Here is a 17,911-nt window from a genome sequence, read left to right as displayed (position 1 = left end):
AGAAATTATTGGATGTTAGCTTTATTAGACCCATTAACTATGTAGAATGGGTATCTAATTTTGTACTACTAAGAAAACATTATAGTGGCATCCAGATATGCACTAAATTTTTTGATCTTAACAAGGTATGTCCCAAGGATGATTTCCTTTCACCAAATATAGATATCATTCTAGACATAACAACTAGACATGAGATTTCATCACTAATAGATGGCTTTTCTAGCTACAATAAAATAAGAATATATCCTGAAGATCAACACAAAATAACTTTTACATGCCCTTGGGGAGCATACTATTGGAATTTTATGCCATTTGGTCTTAAAAATGCTAGGGAAACATATCAAAGAGCAATGACTACCAACTTTCATGATTTCATGCACATTCCCATGGAAGACTATGTCAATGACTTACTTTGTAAAACCTATAGAAGAAAGGATCATTTGGGCATCCTCAATCAAGTATTCAATAGAATGAAAAGCTATAAGCTCCAACTAAATCTAAAAAAGTGTGTATTTAGAGTTGTTTTTGAAAAGCTCCTAGGATACATTATTTCTCAACAAGGCATTGAAGTGGATCCTGAGAAAGTAAAAGAAATACTTGAAATGCCTCCTCCAAGAAATATAAACACATTAAGAAGTCTACAAGGAAGATTTTAGTCTATCCACAAATTCATTGCACAACTAGTAGATAAGTGTCACTCCTTTCAACACCTATTACATAAGGGAGTATCATCTCAATGGAACAACTAGTGTGAAAAATATTTCCAATAGCTCAAAGATTATCTTTAGCATCCACTAGTTTTGATGGCTCCTATTCTAGGAAACCCATTTATCTATACATATCTGCTACAAATATAGCATTAGGATCTCTCGTAGCATAAAATTATAAACAAGGAAGAGAGTGATCCATTTATGACATCAGTAGAACACCTATGGAATATAAACTAAATTATTCCCTCATTTAACAAGCTTATCTTGATGTTGTTTTTGTAGCCAAAAAGCTTAGACATTACATGCTCCATTAAAAAATAATGCTCATCTCTAAGATTGACTCACTAAAGTATCTCCTATGCAACACTTCTCTCACAAGGCACTTACAAAAATGGGTCATGATCCTTAGTGAATTTGACATAGAATATGTAGACAAAAATGTAATCAAGGGTAAAGTGATAGCAAAAACACCTATAATAAATGATCATCCCATGTTGACAGACTTTTTGGATGAAGCCATATTTAACATGGATATAGCTAATGAATGGAAGCTTTACTTTGATGGATCACACACAAGAAATTGATTAGGAGCTAGCATTATGTTTATCATTCCCCAAGGAGACATAATCCCGAAGTCATACTAGATAGCATTCAACTTCACCAATAACATAGCAGAGTATGAGGCAATGATCATAGGATTCAAGATAGCTATCCAATGGAACATTAAACATTTACAAGTTTTTGTTGATTCCCAGTTAGTCATTCAGCAAGTTAATGATGACTATGAAACCAAAGATATAAGTTAATGCCTTACAAGTAGATGTTAGACTTCCTTAAATCTAAATTTGTCACTATCTCTTTTCATAAACTACCAAGAATACACAACAAGCAAGTTGATTCTATTGCTACCATTACTTCTATGATCAATATGCCTCAAAATGTGGAATGTTGTGAATTCATTTTTGAGAACATTTTGATTCCTATATTTGAGCTCACTCAATCTAAGTTTTTGTATGAACTTTTTGGTCCTAATTCTCTTTAGTATCAAGACATTAATGATTACCTACTCACCCATATCCTACCACCTAACTTCTTGAAACATGAGCGTCAAGCCTTTATCTGCCAAGCCTCTAGATACATCATCATCGGTGACACCATTTACAAGAGATTCTTTGACCAAACCCTTCTCAAATGCCTTGAGTCACAAGAATTTGAAACTACCTTACATAAGATTCATGAAGGTACATATGGGGATCATTTCAATGGTCTGAGTCTAGGTAAGAAACTTGTCAAACATGGATACTATTAGCCAACCATCAAACACAATGTTGATGATTTTTCCATAACCTATCATAAGTGCCAGATACATAGTAATCTAATCCATGTACTAGCACAAGAATTATACCCAGTCATATCTCCATGGCCCTTTTCACAATGGACATTTATGTTGGATACAATTGTTCTATTGGATACAATTTTTCAATTGTGTGTTGTCTTTGATGTTACAAAAATGTCATATTAGTTATCAATTAGAGTCTATCAAGCTTAGTTGATCAACAAGGAAAAAGACAAAGTTTACCAAGCTCAGAAGGTTAGCAAAGTGAATTATAGAGTCTATCGAGCATTTTTGGATGTTATACTATGAAGTCAGTTTTTACCAAGTTCGCTCGGGCACTAAATTTTTTAGTGGCAGAAGTCAATTTCTACCAAGCTCACAACATTAGCAAAGGAAAGTTAGTTCTTACCAAGTTCACTTGGTCTCCAGAGGATTTTTTTAGAGTTTGTAGTTTTTACTGAGCTTTACTTGGTTAACACTAGAAATCATTTTCTAGAGCAGTGTTTACTGAGCAGGGTTAGCCAATGAAAGATTTCATTATTTTGGGAAATAAAGTTTATTTGTTTCATGTAATGTTTGTAGCTGACTAATGTATTGTTTTTTGGTAAATGTAACTTGTAAATGAGCAACCCTTGACAATTTGTAATCAATAAATAAGAGGTCAAGTTGTGATTTCTAATGCATGGATGAATGAATGAGTGAGCATGCAAGTGAATTGATTATGTGAAGAGGAAGTTTGAAATTTTTTTAAAGAAGGATCAGATATCCTTGAGGAGCAGCAAAGTTGTATTCGATTAGTGAGGATTTATTGAAGTAGAGAAAAGATAAGTTGCATCTCATTCAAGAAACTTATTATTACTTTCTCACCATTGTAGTAGTAATTCTTAAATCTCTAAATAGATTTGGTCTAACAACCATTTTGTATATCCTCTAACAAGGTCGACAATTTTACTAAATTATTCTAAAGTCCTCTAGCAAGACCACTCATATCAGGGTGATTAAATCTTCTAACAAGGTCACACGTAATAGTGTGTTTTGTAACCTTTAACAGGGTTGGCTCCTAATAGGGCTTACTTTAGAAGAGTGAAAATTGGTAGCTAGTTACTTGGTGGTTTTTCCCATATTGGGTTTTCACATTAAATCTAGTGTCTCTTGTGTTTATGTTATTTTATTTTGCATGCATGCTAATGATTTTGAATGCTTAAAGATTAGTAATAAGTTAATACATAGTTCATCTACCGAGTTACAACATTTTTCTGTGTAGCTACTGAGTGACAACAGTAATTAAGATTTTAGACATCTAAGGGATCTGTGGATTTTTTTTTGTGGTAGCTAATTCATCCCCCCTCTTACTTACTCCATCTATAATTCCAACAATTGGTATCAGAGCTTTTGGTGCTTGTAGAAAGGATTTCAAGGATCTAAGCTAAATATCAGGATGTCTTACAAGAGGGAAATTCCAAGCCTTAACAAGGATAACTTTTCAGCATGGCAAGGTCTCATGAGACTCCATCTGGCTTCCATTGGAGATATAGGACTAAAATATTTGGATGAAGCATATGTAACTCCTGCTAGTACATTATCTGCTAATGACATTGCTAAGAAGAAGACTCATAACACCATGATGATAGACATTGCATTTGCCCTAAGCTCTAAAGAATTTGATGATGTCAAGGACTACAATGTGGAGCAAGCTAAAAGATATCTATGGAGGTGATGATATTGTGAGAAGAGAAAAAGAAGAAAGTCTAAGAGGATAATTTGATCAGATGGGGATGAGAGAGGATGAAAATATTGAAAAATATGTTGAAAGAGTCAAAGCAAGTGTTAATGCAATCAAAGTTTCTGGAGGAGATATCAAGGAGGAAACAGTTATGAGTAAAGTCCTTAGAAGATTAATTCCCATTTATGCAATTAGAGTTTTTACAATTTAAGAAAGAAGATGTGAAGCAAATCATAAGATAAATTTAGAGGCCATAGTTGGAAGATTGATTGCAATTGAGCTAAATAACTATGATAACTATGTTCTAGTTACCAAGAACATTAAATCAGCATTTAAAGCCAAGCTTTCACTCAAGGAGAAAGGCAAGAAGATAAAGGATTTTTAGTCAAAAAGTCAAGAAAAATTAGAACAAAGTTCTAATAGTGATCCTAAAGTGGTTAAATCTTTACTAGCAAGGAAATATTCTAGAGGAAAATGGAAATACAAAGGTAAGGTTCCTCTAATCTATTTTTCATGTGAGGAAATTGGTCATATTGCTAGTAGGTGCCCGAATAAGTAGAACAAGGATGAGAAGAAAGGTGACAAGTGTAATGGAAAGAAAGACTTCGAATCATTCAAGGACAAAGGTAAGAAAACATGTTTCATGGCTAAATATTATAATGATTCTAATGAAGAAGAAGATGAAATTGTTTACATTTCTATGAAAGATGAATTTGATAATGATGAAGAAATGGCACTTATCTCTCATGTGAGGAAAAATGACACATGGATCATAGATAGTGGTTGCTCTCATCATATGAATAGTGATAAAACTACGTTTGAACATTTTAAAGACTATGATGGTGGTAGTGTGAGGTTTGGTAATATTGAAACTTGTTGCATAAAAGGAAGAGGAAGAATCTTACTAACCAAAGAGCTTGTATGTGATAATGCATATTGGGTAGAAGGACTAAAACACAATTTTTTGAGTGTGGCACAACTACTCAATAATGGATTCAAAGTGGAATCCATGCATGGAAAAGCAAGACTATTGGATGACAAAGGAAAGCTGATTGGATTAGGCACATAGACAAAAGGTAACTTGTTCTATCTTGAACTTGGTGAATGTTCATGCTTTATTGCTCAAGTTGAAGAAAGTCGGTTATGGCATAGAAGGTTGTGTCATGTGAACTTTGATAACCTTGTGAAAATAAGAAAATTTAAAAAAGTAAGAGGCATTCCTAGTATAAAGAAACCTAAGGTTGGTCTATGCAAAAACTATCAGATTGGTAAGATAGGAAAGACTAGCTTTAAAAGTAAGAACTATCAGTCTAAAGAAGTTTTGGAAATTGTGCATACTAATTTATGTGGACCTATTGGAATTGAATGCTATACTAGAGAAAAGTTTTTCATTCTTTTTGTTGATGATTACTTAAGAATGATGACTTTCATGTACCTAAGAGAGAAATTAGAAGCTTTTGAGAAGTTTAAATGGTATTTGGCAAGAGTAGAAAAGGAAACAAGAAAAAGACTGAAATGTTTGAGGTCATACAGAGGTGGTGAATTCATCTCCCATGAGTTCAATAACTTTTGCATTGAAAGAGGAAGTAAAAGATAGGTATCAACCCCTAGAGCTCCCAAGAAAAATGGAATGGCTAAAAGAAGGAATAGATCTATCATGGACTATGCAAGAACCTTAATGATTGAAAATAGAATTGCTATCAAATATTGGAAGGAAGCTATCAACATTGTAGTTCATATATTGAACCAAGTATAGCTAAAGAAGGACTCATTCAAAACCTCCTATGAGTTATGGTATGGCTATAAACCCAATGTAAGTTACCTAAAAGTATTTGGAAGCAAATGTTACATTTTAAAAGAATTTAGAAAAGATAAATTTGATGTGAAGGGTGATGAAAGAATATTTTTGAGATATTCCTACAAGAGTAAAGCATATAGATGTTTGAATTTGTCTACTCACAAAGTCATAGAAAGTGCACATGTGAAAGTTGATGAGTTTTCAAAAAGGACTAAAGAAGAAAAAAAAAGAAACTAGAAGACTATAGGAGATTTATTTTTATTGAACTTGATATGGTGCCAAATACACCTATTAATCAAGAATGTTCTACTCTCAAGTCTTTAGTAACCGAGTTGCAAGAAGTTCAAACCAACTTGAAGGAAATTGAGTCACATTCAGATGCTATAGAGTCAATACCTACCAAGTCTAAAGGACTCAAGTAGTAGATAGAATAGCCAAAACCTGAAGTTCAAAAGGTGAGGAACCTATACTAGCCAAGTATGTCAAGAGACATCATGCACCAAATCACATCATTGGAGACAAATCTAAAGGTACTATGACAAGAAGTAAGTTGAAAGGTACTTGTTTACTTGCTGATTTTGAACCTGAAAATGTCAAAGATGCATTAAAAAATGAAAGTTAGATTGAAGCTATGAATGAAGAGATAGAGCAGATAGAGAAAAACAAAACATGGACTCTTGTAACTAGGCCTAAAGACAAAAATGTGATTGAAACTAAGTGGGTATTTAGAAATAAGTTGAATGAAGATGGTAAGGCGTCAAGGAACAAAGCTAGACTAGTATGCAAAGGATACTCTCAAGAAGAAGGAATAGACTATGGAGAGACTTTTGCTCCTGTTGCAAGATTGGTAGGTATCAAGACCCTACCTGCATATGCTACATACAAAGGATTTAAGGTTTATCAAATGGATGTCTAGTTGGCATTTCTCAATGGTATACTAGATGAAGAAGTCTAGATTGAGCAGCCTAAAGGTTTTGTTGATCCATGCAAGAAGGATATGGTCTACAAATTACACAAAGTATTGTATGGTCTGAAACAAGCCCCTAGAGCATGGTATGAAGATTGCTTAACTATCTTATTCATATTGGTTTTTAGAGAACTAATGATAACAATAGTTTATATATCAAGGAAGGACCAAATAATAAGATTGTTTTAGTATAAATATTTGTGGATGATACTTTATTCATAGCATATGATGATCTTTGTAAAGAATTTTTAGAGCAAATGAACAAAGAATTTGAGATGTCAATGTTTGGAGAGATCAAAATTTTTGTTGGTCTTCAAATTCAATAGAGTAAGAATGGCATCTACATCACTCAATCTAAATACATCAAGAAGATACTAAAAAGTTTTGCATGGAAGACTGCAAACCAGTTGGGACTCCTATGTGTATTAGATTGAAACTTACCACAGGTGATGAATCAAAGGAGGTAGATTAAACATTGTATAGATCTATGATTGGAAAGTTGTAGTATGTAGTGTGTACAAGGCTAGATATTGCCCTTGTAGTTGGTATTATATCAAGATTTTCAGAAAAACCAAGAGAAAATCACATGATGGAAATCAAAAGGATCATGAGATACTTGAAAGGCACTAAGATTATGGATTATGGTACAAATTTGGAGGTAATTTGGATTTGAAAGTGTTTACTAATGTAGATTGGGTAGGAAACATTGATGATAGAGAAAGTAAAAGTGGAGGAGCTTTCTTTCTTGGAAAGAGGTTGGTTTCTTGGACAAGTAAAAGGAAAAATTGTACATCTCAATCCATAGCAAAAGCACAGTATGTTGCAGCAACAGTAAACTATTCTAATATTGTTTGGTTTAAACAACTATTGGAAGGCATGAAAGAGGAAATCAAAGAAACTATTGTTATGTTTTGTGACAATACAAGGGTAATTAACATATCCAAAAATCTAATGATGCATTAAAAAACCAAGCACATTGCAATAAAGTATCACTTTTTTAGAGAATTGGTGTAGGATAAGGAAATCAGATTCGAATATGTCCATACAAAAGAACAAATTACTGACATATTCACTAAGCCTTTACCTAAGGATACATTTTTGTATCTAAGAGGTAAGTTAGGGGTCATTCCCCTATCTGAAGCTCACTAAAATGAAGTTTTAGTGATGCATCAATAGGTACCAAGTTGAAAAAAATTTAGTTGATGTAGAATAATCATGAAAATATTGCATATGAATTAGTACATAAGGTACATTTCTATTCATTTGGATTGTGTTGTCTTTAGCATGTGTTGTCAAATAGGGAGAGCATATTGTCATATCTCTTTGAAATTTGAATTTTTTTGTGAAGAGTTTGATGTTTAGAAGCTATGTAATTCCCTCACAAAGGGAGATTACTATATTTGAGGAGTTTATGGAATGAAATGTAAGGGGGAGAAACATTCTGTCAGAAAAAGACTTGTTTTCAAATTGCATTCTATGACATGTTGTGTTGCCATCAATGCCAAAGAGGGAGATTGTTGGATACAATTGTTCTACTGGATGCAATTGTTCAATTGTTTGTTGTCATTGATGTTACACAAATGTTATATTAGTTATCAGTCAGAGTCTACCAAGCTTAGTTGGTCAACAAGGAAAAAGATAGAGTTTACCGAGCTCAAAAGGTTAGCAAAATGAATTATAGGGTCTACCGAGCATTTCTAGAGGTTACACTATGAAGTTAGTTTCTACTAAGTTCACTTAGGCACTAAAGGTGTCTATGGTAGAGGTTAGTTTCTATCGAGCTCACAAGGTCAATGAAGGAAAGTTAGTTCTTACCAAGCTCACTCAGTCTCCAAAGGATTTTGCAGGGTTCATAGTGTTTATCGAGCTTCACTTGCTTAACACTAGAAATCATTTTTTGGAGCAGTGTTTACCAAGTAGGGTTGGCCAATGAAGGATTTCATTATTTTTGGAAATAAAGTTTATTTGTTTCATGTAATATTTGTAGCCGACTGATATATTGTTTATTGGTAAATGTAAGTTGTAAATTAGCCAACTTGACAATATAAGAGGTCAAGCTGTGATTTCAAATGTATGGATGAATGAATGAGTGAGCATACAACTGAATTGATTGTGTGAAGAGGAAGTGTGAGAAAAATTTAAAGAAGGATCTAATATCTTTGAGGAGCAACAAAGTTATATTTGATAGTGAGGATCTATTGAAGTAGAGTAGAGATTTGTAATAGCAAAGTTTAGTTGCATCTCATTTACAAAACTTATTTTTACTTTCTCACCATTGTAACAATAATTCCTAAATCTCTTAATAGAGTTGGTCTAACAACCATTTTTTAAATCCTCTAACAAGGTGGATAGTTCTACTGAATTGTTCTAAATTCATCTAGTAATGCCACTCCTAGTAGGGTGATTAAATCCTCTAACAAGGTCACACCTAACAGTGTGTTTTGTAACCTTTAACAAGGTTGGCTCCTAATAGGGCTCACTTCAAAAGAGTAAAAATTGGTAGCTAGTTACTTGGTGGTTTTTCCCATATTGGGTTTCCACGTTAAATCTGGTATCTCTTGTGTTGATTTTATTTTATTTTTCATGCAATGTAATGATTGTGAATGCTTAAAGATCAGTAATAAGTTAATACATAGTTCATCTACAAAGTTACAACATTTTTTTGTGTAGCTACCGAGTGACAATAGTAATTAAGATTTAAGACATCTAAGAGATCTGTGCTAACTAATTCACCCCCCTCTCAGTTACTCCATCTATAATTCCAACACATTTGATCTCATTGGATATATTTCTCCACCTTTCTCTAAAGGTCATAATTTCATCATCACAGCAACATATATTTTACCAAGTGGGTTGAAGCTATCCCTCTAAATTTCACCATTGGAAAGAAAATTTCAAGGTTTATTCTAAACTACATCAGATGTTGGTATGGAGTCCCCTTAGCTATTATTACTTACCATGGTAGTTCATTTCAAAATAAAGATGTGGAAAAGATCTATGAGAAGTACAACATATACCATAGATATTCTAGTATTTACCATCCATAGGGAAATGGCCAAGTAGAAGCATCTAATAAGACCATTGTTAACATTCTCCAAAAGATTATCAAAGATTCTAGTCAAGACTAGCACTTACAACTATATCCAACTCTTTGGGCATGCCAAACAAGTGTGCGTGCCCCCACTAGTGCAACACCATATTCTCTTATCTATGGAACTAAAGCCATACTACCCATTGAAGTTGAAATTCCATCATTGAGAGTGTCCCTACAAGATGTTATTGATGATGAAAACTACTAAATATCTAGACTCCATGAACTAGAAATGCTTGATGAACAGAGACGAGTTACCTTGACAAATCTACAAGCTTATCAAAATTGACTCAAACAAAGCTATAATAAGAAAGATTAAGGTTTCTATTTTGAAATCAGTTTTCTAGTCTTGAAGATGAACTACAAGACTCAACAACATAGAGAAAAATAATGCAAATTTGATCCAAATTGGGAAGGACCTTATGTAGATACTACATCCTTTGGGTCTAAAGTATACTAGCTTGTGACTACTTAGGGTGAACCACTACCCACGTCCATTAATAACATGCATCTCTATAAGTACTACAAAAATCCTAAAAAAAATCAAAAAAATGGAAAAAAGTCATGAAAAAAGAAAAGAGAAAAGTGAAAAATGTCATGAAAAATGGATACCTTGATGAAAACCTAGAAAATAGGTGTCTTGGCATGTAAATTTGAGTCAAGAGAAAAATTCCATCCAAAAGTGAAAACCTACCAAACAAGTGCTTTAGAAAATTACCATGGTGAAAACCTAGCAAATAGGTGCCATGTGTAATCAGTTGTTGCTCCTCCATCTATTGGGATCCCATTTTGTTTTTCCCCTTTTGTCATTCCCTAGTTGTATCCTCCATATTGCAAGACAGCCCTAGATTTGCATCATGGCACATGAACTAGTTAATGTCCATTGTTATTTTAACCAAGCATCACCAATCTATATATACTCTTTCATTGGTCTTTGTACATAGTCTGTGTCTTGTCTAGGGGCATATCACCCACATGGTGCATGAGTTTGAACTTGAACTAGGGGCATAGCCTTAAGAACTTTTTATCCATTAGACTAATTGCATAATAGATTGGAGCTAACACATGTATATGCTTTTATGATCTTAAAAAAATTCTTAAAATGTCAACTACGATCCTAAAAAAATCCTAAAAAAGCCCTAAAAATTCAAATATAATCCTAAAAAAATCTTTAAAAATTCAAATATGATCCTAAAAAATTACTAAAAATCATATAATGTACTGAACAAATTCATAGAAATCATATAGTGTCTTGAAAAAATTCATAAAATGTCTTGAAAAAAATCACTAAAAATCATAAAATGTCCTAAAGAAATGAACAACACAAAAACATCAAATATCCTCAAAAATGTTAAAAATCACAAAACCCATCAAAATTTTGTAATAAACCATGTAAATAGTCATCGTAGATTATCAGTCCCTTTTGCATAAACACTTGCACTTTGTAAACTAAAACTCGAAGCATTACACTTTAATGACAATCACACTATTTGAGCAATGTGAACCAACAATCAATCCAACATGCCACTATAGACCTATCAAATAAATCCACAACAAAAACTATCACATGATCAACCTATCAAACACTATCTAAAGACATAAAACACCAAAAGAAAGTAAAAATGGACAAAAATAGTTGTTGGCTCATGTCGTTTAGTGAGTGATTTATTTTTGGTTAGTCATTACTTTGATCATGTTCCTATACCACTTGATGGTATAAACTAATTTATGAGAGTGGTTAGGATGGTTCATGGTCATCTTTTATTTTTTATCTATTACAATGTACCTCTAAGAGTCTAAGGCATGTATATATTCCTTAGGAAGGAAAAGGTCATTTTCTATCTACATCATGCTTATTTATGTGAAAGGCTTGCATTTGTGCTCTAGCCCTTTATGCCATGATTCATTCCATTCCATTTTCAATATCAAAATAAAGCTCCATTTAACATATAGTGTAGTTTACAAAAGCCAAAGTCCTCACCTCATATTAACTCTTTCTTTTCTCATCTCCTTTATCTTTTTTGTCTTCTTCATCCATCACCTTGCTCTTGTACTCTGATACACCAAAAGCATCATTATCCTATTTTCTTGCATATGTCAAAAGTCTAAAACAATCCAAAGAAATACATATTTGCATGTACATGGCATTTATATTATTTTCACATTTCATTTGCATTCATTCATTAGAAAAACATGTGGCAAAAAATAAAAATGTCATTCTCTATGCATAACATGTGATAAACCAACACATGATGTCATCATATAAAAAGTCCACATAAAAAAGCATAAATCCATGCATATAAAACATCTAAAACATATGCATAAACCATCGCATATAGTCATCATAACATGGTTTCATCTCATAAATGTCTCAAAAAAATTATTAGAGTATGTGATCATAGTTTACATTTATACTAATTGCCTGTAGGTGTGAACCATGAAAGAGCATAATAGAAAACAAAAACAAAAATAGAGAAGCCCATCTGTACATGAGCATGTCAATGTCACCTTATGCCATCCCTAACCTAGTGGCCTCTATCTAGCCTTGAGGATCATTCCTTTGCTACCTGTGGTGGCCTCATTAGTCCCATCACCCCTGCACTACTCTATGTCCTCTATGTCTGATGTGAGTGAGATATCAATGCATAGGAGTTCTCTATTCTCTACCCTAATGGTACTACCTTCTCATACTAATCCCTTTAGTACTATGTCTCCATATGTGGTTTGGTCATCATCATAGCCATCTCTTAGAAGATCAAATCTCTGATGTTGCTAATGAACTCTTTGGACTCTTGCACTACCCTCTCTACCCTATAGGTTGTGGCATCCCTCTCTATCATAGCCTGATCCCTCTCTACTATCACTACATCCCTATTTGATACAACTTTTCTAACTAACTCCAGAGACCTCTGATCACCTCTATAAGTTCTAACTAGCTAGGCCCTACTTGTACTAGCACTAGTATCCCCCTAGTGCAATCCACTAGATCATCCTTGACATCCAATGCCACTGTATCCACAACCACCTCCATTACCATCACCACCCCCATTGTCCCCACCCTCCTTATCATCATCTCCCTCATCCTCTCCCTCAACATCCTTATCATAAGCCCCTACATAATCATCCCCCACCTCAACATCCTCACCATACACCCCCTCCTCCCCATCATTGTTTTTGTCTCCCTCTTCCCCATTATCATCCTCATCTTCCTCCTCCCCATAATTTTCCTCATCTTCCCCCTCCTCGTCATCATCCTCATTCCCTTTCTCCTCCTCTCCTCAACCCTTCTCTTCATAATCCTCCTCATCTTTCTATGCCTATTATCTTACTCAAGGCACTAGTATTTTTAGATCTATCAAGGGCCTCAAAAAATGTTGCACAAACCATCTATCATATGCTACCATCATGCCTACATCCACTACATCTACTTTTGCTCCCTATACCATTGGTTGTAACTCATCTAGCTATGCATAAACCACCTATGTCTTGATAGGTGCTCTCCACTACTAGACCTCTACTCTAGACTGTGTAAATAATGCTAGACTTGTTGACACATCTTATATCTCACCAAACTCTCTATGCACCTACTTTGGTAGATACATTTCTATCACTAAGTGACCAATCATAGTGTACCCTATGCGATATCACTCCTATCTATAGTATGGTAAGTGAATCTCATCATCATCCTATCTCGAGCAATCTTTGTAGGGTCTCCAAATAAATTATGTCATAGTATCTATCTGATGTCAAAAATATCTCGTGTACCCTAGTGGTCCTTGTACTAGTATGCCTCTATAGCTATATGTATATGGCATGTCCTCTATTAGCTCCCTCTCCAAAAGTGGCCAAAATATTGCAATGTGATCATAGGCATAGATATGTAATAGTATACCCTTAGTACTAAATGTTAGCCCTCCTCTATATGCTACTTGATGTAGATAATAATACAACATCCCCAACATGCATGGGCCCCAGGCAAATATAGTCCCCTCCATGATCTTCCACTCTAGCACCTAGCCCCATCTAATGGAAAATCCCTCTGATCACCCAACACATCACAACTATCAACCACTCATTGCATACCACAAATAGGTCCAATCCAATCTCATAATCTTGCATCCTCGCCTCTACATCTCCACATCCAAATAATTGGTGTAATAATACTCCCCTAATCACTAGGTCATATACTACTAACTCCAAATGAATTGGTATCCTAAGGATGTGCCATACATCCTCTTAGGTCACTATAGCCTCTCATAGAATGAACCAATCTTTGAGTGCCATCCCTCAGTCAATGTTGTTGGTAGGGTTGTGTTGCCTCTCACCTCCAACACAAATGTAATATGATATAAACCAAGATCAGCCAAGATCCCTCACTCACCAGAAGTCATCTCATGGCATAACATAAGACTCTATAGCCTATGTAACCTCTTTCATAATAGGGGTAGATCCTCCTACATAACCATATAGCCTATGCCAAACATCTAAGGCTTTGTCTACAATTTACCCTACTTTTGACCAAAGTTTGAATTAGTTTGACTCTAGTTTGACTAAGTTTGACTTTTACTAAACATGTTTGACTAAGTTGACTTATGTTTTGAAATCTTCCTATGGTTTTGATCATGTTTACCAAGTTTTAGGTCATTTTGAGCTTATTTGCACCCTTTTGCACCTCTACCTATCCATCCATCAACTTTTTCCTCTATCTAAGCTAAGTTTGACTAGGTTTGACTTTTTTCTAACCATGCTAGCCTAAGTTAACCTATTTTTTCAACTCTTCCTAGTGTTTTGAACATGTGGTCCAAGTTTTGGGTCATTCCAAGTCAATTTGCACCCTTTCAGGCCCTTTGCATTATTCTTTGTCAACATTTACTTAAGTTTCACCTACATCTAGCCTATGTTTGACTAATTTTGACCACTTTGACCAATTTTTACTAAGTCTTGATGCTTTTCTAACATCTCCCTAGGGTCTTTCTAGTGTACCCCAAGTTTTGGGTTGATCTAGGCTCATCTAGACCCCGTTTGGAGCCTTGAAGCATCCTAGGGCCCAGTTGTGCCCATAGCGCACTTGGTCATACCAAGCGTACTCAGTGTACACTTGGGGATTCCAAGTGCACCCACAATTTAGCTAGTTTTTTGGGCATAGTTAAGGCTTTTTGATGCCCTAACCTAGCCCCACAACCCCTGTTTGACCCTATTTGGTCTTGATTGATTCCTAAGTGCCTAAAAAGTAGGAAAAAGTAGGAAAAAGCATGGAAAAGCATGTAAAAGCATAAAAAGAACAAATAAGGATTTGATGTATTCATTGGAGGTCTTGCATCTACCTTTCATTAGAAGGTACACACTCATTTGCCACAATGTTTCTCTCTGGGTAACCGATCCATTCTGATTGCTCCAGACCTAATTTCTCCCAAAAGTGAAGGTGAAAATAACTTTCAAAACCCTCTCCAAGCCCTTGTGTAGTATTTTCCTACCTATATGGATGTGCAAGAGGCTCTTTTTGTGTTGGTTTCCATTCCTTTTTGCACTTCGAAGCCCATAACTTTCACATTTTATCTCTAATTTGTGATCTGCTAGGTCCTATTATTTTGACTTCTTGTTGTCTATGAAATCAACCTATCACATGCCTACACTAGTCAATTTCTTAAGGGGGTACCTATATATACTACCATTACTATAGCATACTATTATGATTTTTTTGTCAACATTCTTTGATACAATGCTCTAAATCACATTGTATCAAAGAGGAACAAAATTTAGATGCTAAAAAATGGTTCAAATCTACATTTCCATAATAATTCATCCCATTTTCTCACTCTACTAACTTTGATCTTTTGGCCAACTTGATCGTATCTTAATAGTGTCTTTCATCATTCATATGCTCTTTTACATAAATTTCATATCATTTTGGAATCATATCAAATCAACTCAAAATCATATAAAATCAACCTGGAATCAACCTAAATCTACCTATAATCACCCAAAATTAGTCTTAATTAACCTAGAACATGTTGAACATCCCAAATCAATCATCTTCTATCCAATCCTAGTTATTGTTGTGGCTTTTAATGCCTTGGAAACCTATCAATCTATCAAATCTTATCAATTTAACTTTAGTACTATCATGGCTCTTAGTGTTAGGTCAGCCTATCATTCACATCATCTAATCTTTGACATTGTTGAGTCTCTCAACATCAGATCATGGCATTATCAACCATTTAATAACATTGATAGTATCCATTGATGTTATTATTGTTAGAGTAAATAATTAATTTATTAATTATTTACTCTATTTACTTAAGCTTACTTAGGTAAATCCATTTTATTTATTAGTTGTAGTCTAGGAGTTAGTTATAAGTTGTTAACAATATGAGAGTTTGTTCTCTCCTAAGTCATACTTATCCTCTCACATTGTTCGAAGACTTTCCACCTTATGTGGATGTATGCTTAGTTGTCACACTTATCTCCTAGCATCTTCTAGCTTGTTCTGGAAGATTCTTGGAGCTCTTTATATTTGGACTCCCTCATTATATTTTCATATCACTTTTTGTATATTGTAAATACATTTTCCCTTGTGTTTTTACATATTGTCTCTCATGTCTGTTTAGGATTTTTCCCTTGCTCCATGCTCTTCCTTCCTTGGCTTCTCTTTGATAGGTTTTCACATGCAAGTGATCTTGGGCATCTTTGGAGTTGGCTTTCATCAACTCCAACATGGTATCAGAGCCTCCCTATTTCTGCTTCATTGAAGAATTTTTGAAGCCGTGATTTGAAGTCACAAACCCTAGTTTGTTTGTGCATTTTTTCTTTAAATAAGGGGATCAACAAATTTTTGGAGCACTTTTAGCCCAAACAGATGCTGCCATTAGATTCGAAAGACTATTTTCTATTAGGATTCATATAAAAATTATCATTTTTGGAGATAGAGCTCTAGGAGGCAAATTTTTTTTAGTTTCAATCCATTGCCATACAGTTGTACGGACAATTTATCAAAAAAAAATTTAAAAACAATCTGGGGTACACCACTGTGGCACCACCCAGTGGCCACAACAAGGCTGCCCATGCACCACTTCTCAAGCAACTCTTCCCAATTTGTTATGCTGAAGCAGCTCTGTACTAGCCGCACCACCCAACCACCCCCTCATCGTGCGCTTCGCCTGAGTACCTCATCCTTCGGTGGCATTTCCTTTGTCACCGACGAAGCCTCCCCTTTTTCATGCTCCACCCTGATTCTGATGCCCCTACGACCCCCATGCATAGCTAGCTCTTGAAGCATAGTCAATAGCTAGTGTGGGGGTGGCACATGGCCTAGGTGCCATGTGGACCTGCCATGTTACTCTTGCCATGTCAGCATTTTCCATGTGGTATCCATGTGGCACTGCCACGTGGTAGCCACGTGGCTTCTTTTTTGCACTGACAACTGATGAGCTATCAAACTTAAGGTTGTAGAATGCTAACGTTAGCATGATGTCAATACTGATCAACCCTTGCACCTCTCTTTCAAGGTCCTTTTTGACCTACTTGCAAATTTTTGGCCATAACTTGAGCATACAGAGGTATTTTTTTGATACGAAAGAAGTGTCAGAAAGTTGGTTATGAGATGAAGATATTGGTGCAAGTTTTTTTAGGTTTTGATGCTTTTTTGTCACTCATTTTTTTAGTCAAAGTTTTAAGTTTTATTTTTGACTCTGGCATGCATATCTTTTGCATCCCATGCCCATTTTTTGAAAACTTTATATTTCTAAAAAGATGCTTCTATCACGTTTTTAGAAATGTGATCCTTTTCTTTAGTTTCTGGCCCATGCTCTTTCTATCATATTTTTGGCATTTTTTCTATAAGGTGGATATCTTGAGTGTTTTAGGCACAAGGATCATTTTCCTGGCATGGTTTCTTTTGTTTTAGGCTATACTTTCTTTTTTTGTAGCTTGTTTTTAGTTTTGATCATTGTAGCTATCATTTTGAAGCACTTTTATGTATTTCACTGAGATAAAGTGCCACTCTTGCATTCCAGGGATCATGAACATTGTTTTGAGTCCATTGTACATGCACTATTTCATAAAGCACCCTGGGGGGATAGTTGTTTTCTATTTTAGGCTTCTTCCTTTGTCAAGTGAGTGTCCCTTGCACGACAATAGCCCACGTAGAGTTAGTTTCATCGTGTCTTTATAGGTGTTTGTACCTCTTCCTCTCTCGTCATTCTTGGTTCATCTACAAGAGACTTTGGCCCACCTTCTCAGTTGCCTGTCATCACACCCCATCTGCATTAAGGGGCTTTATGCTATTGT

The sequence above is a fragment of the Cupressus sempervirens genome, chromosome 10, assembly GCF_028749045.1.
Source record: "Cupressus sempervirens isolate cs-2001-9-10 chromosome 10, ASM2874904v1, whole genome shotgun sequence".
Classification (NCBI taxonomy): domain Eukaryota; kingdom Viridiplantae; phylum Streptophyta; class Pinopsida; order Cupressales; family Cupressaceae; genus Cupressus; species Cupressus sempervirens.
This window is presented reverse-complemented; position numbering follows the sequence as displayed.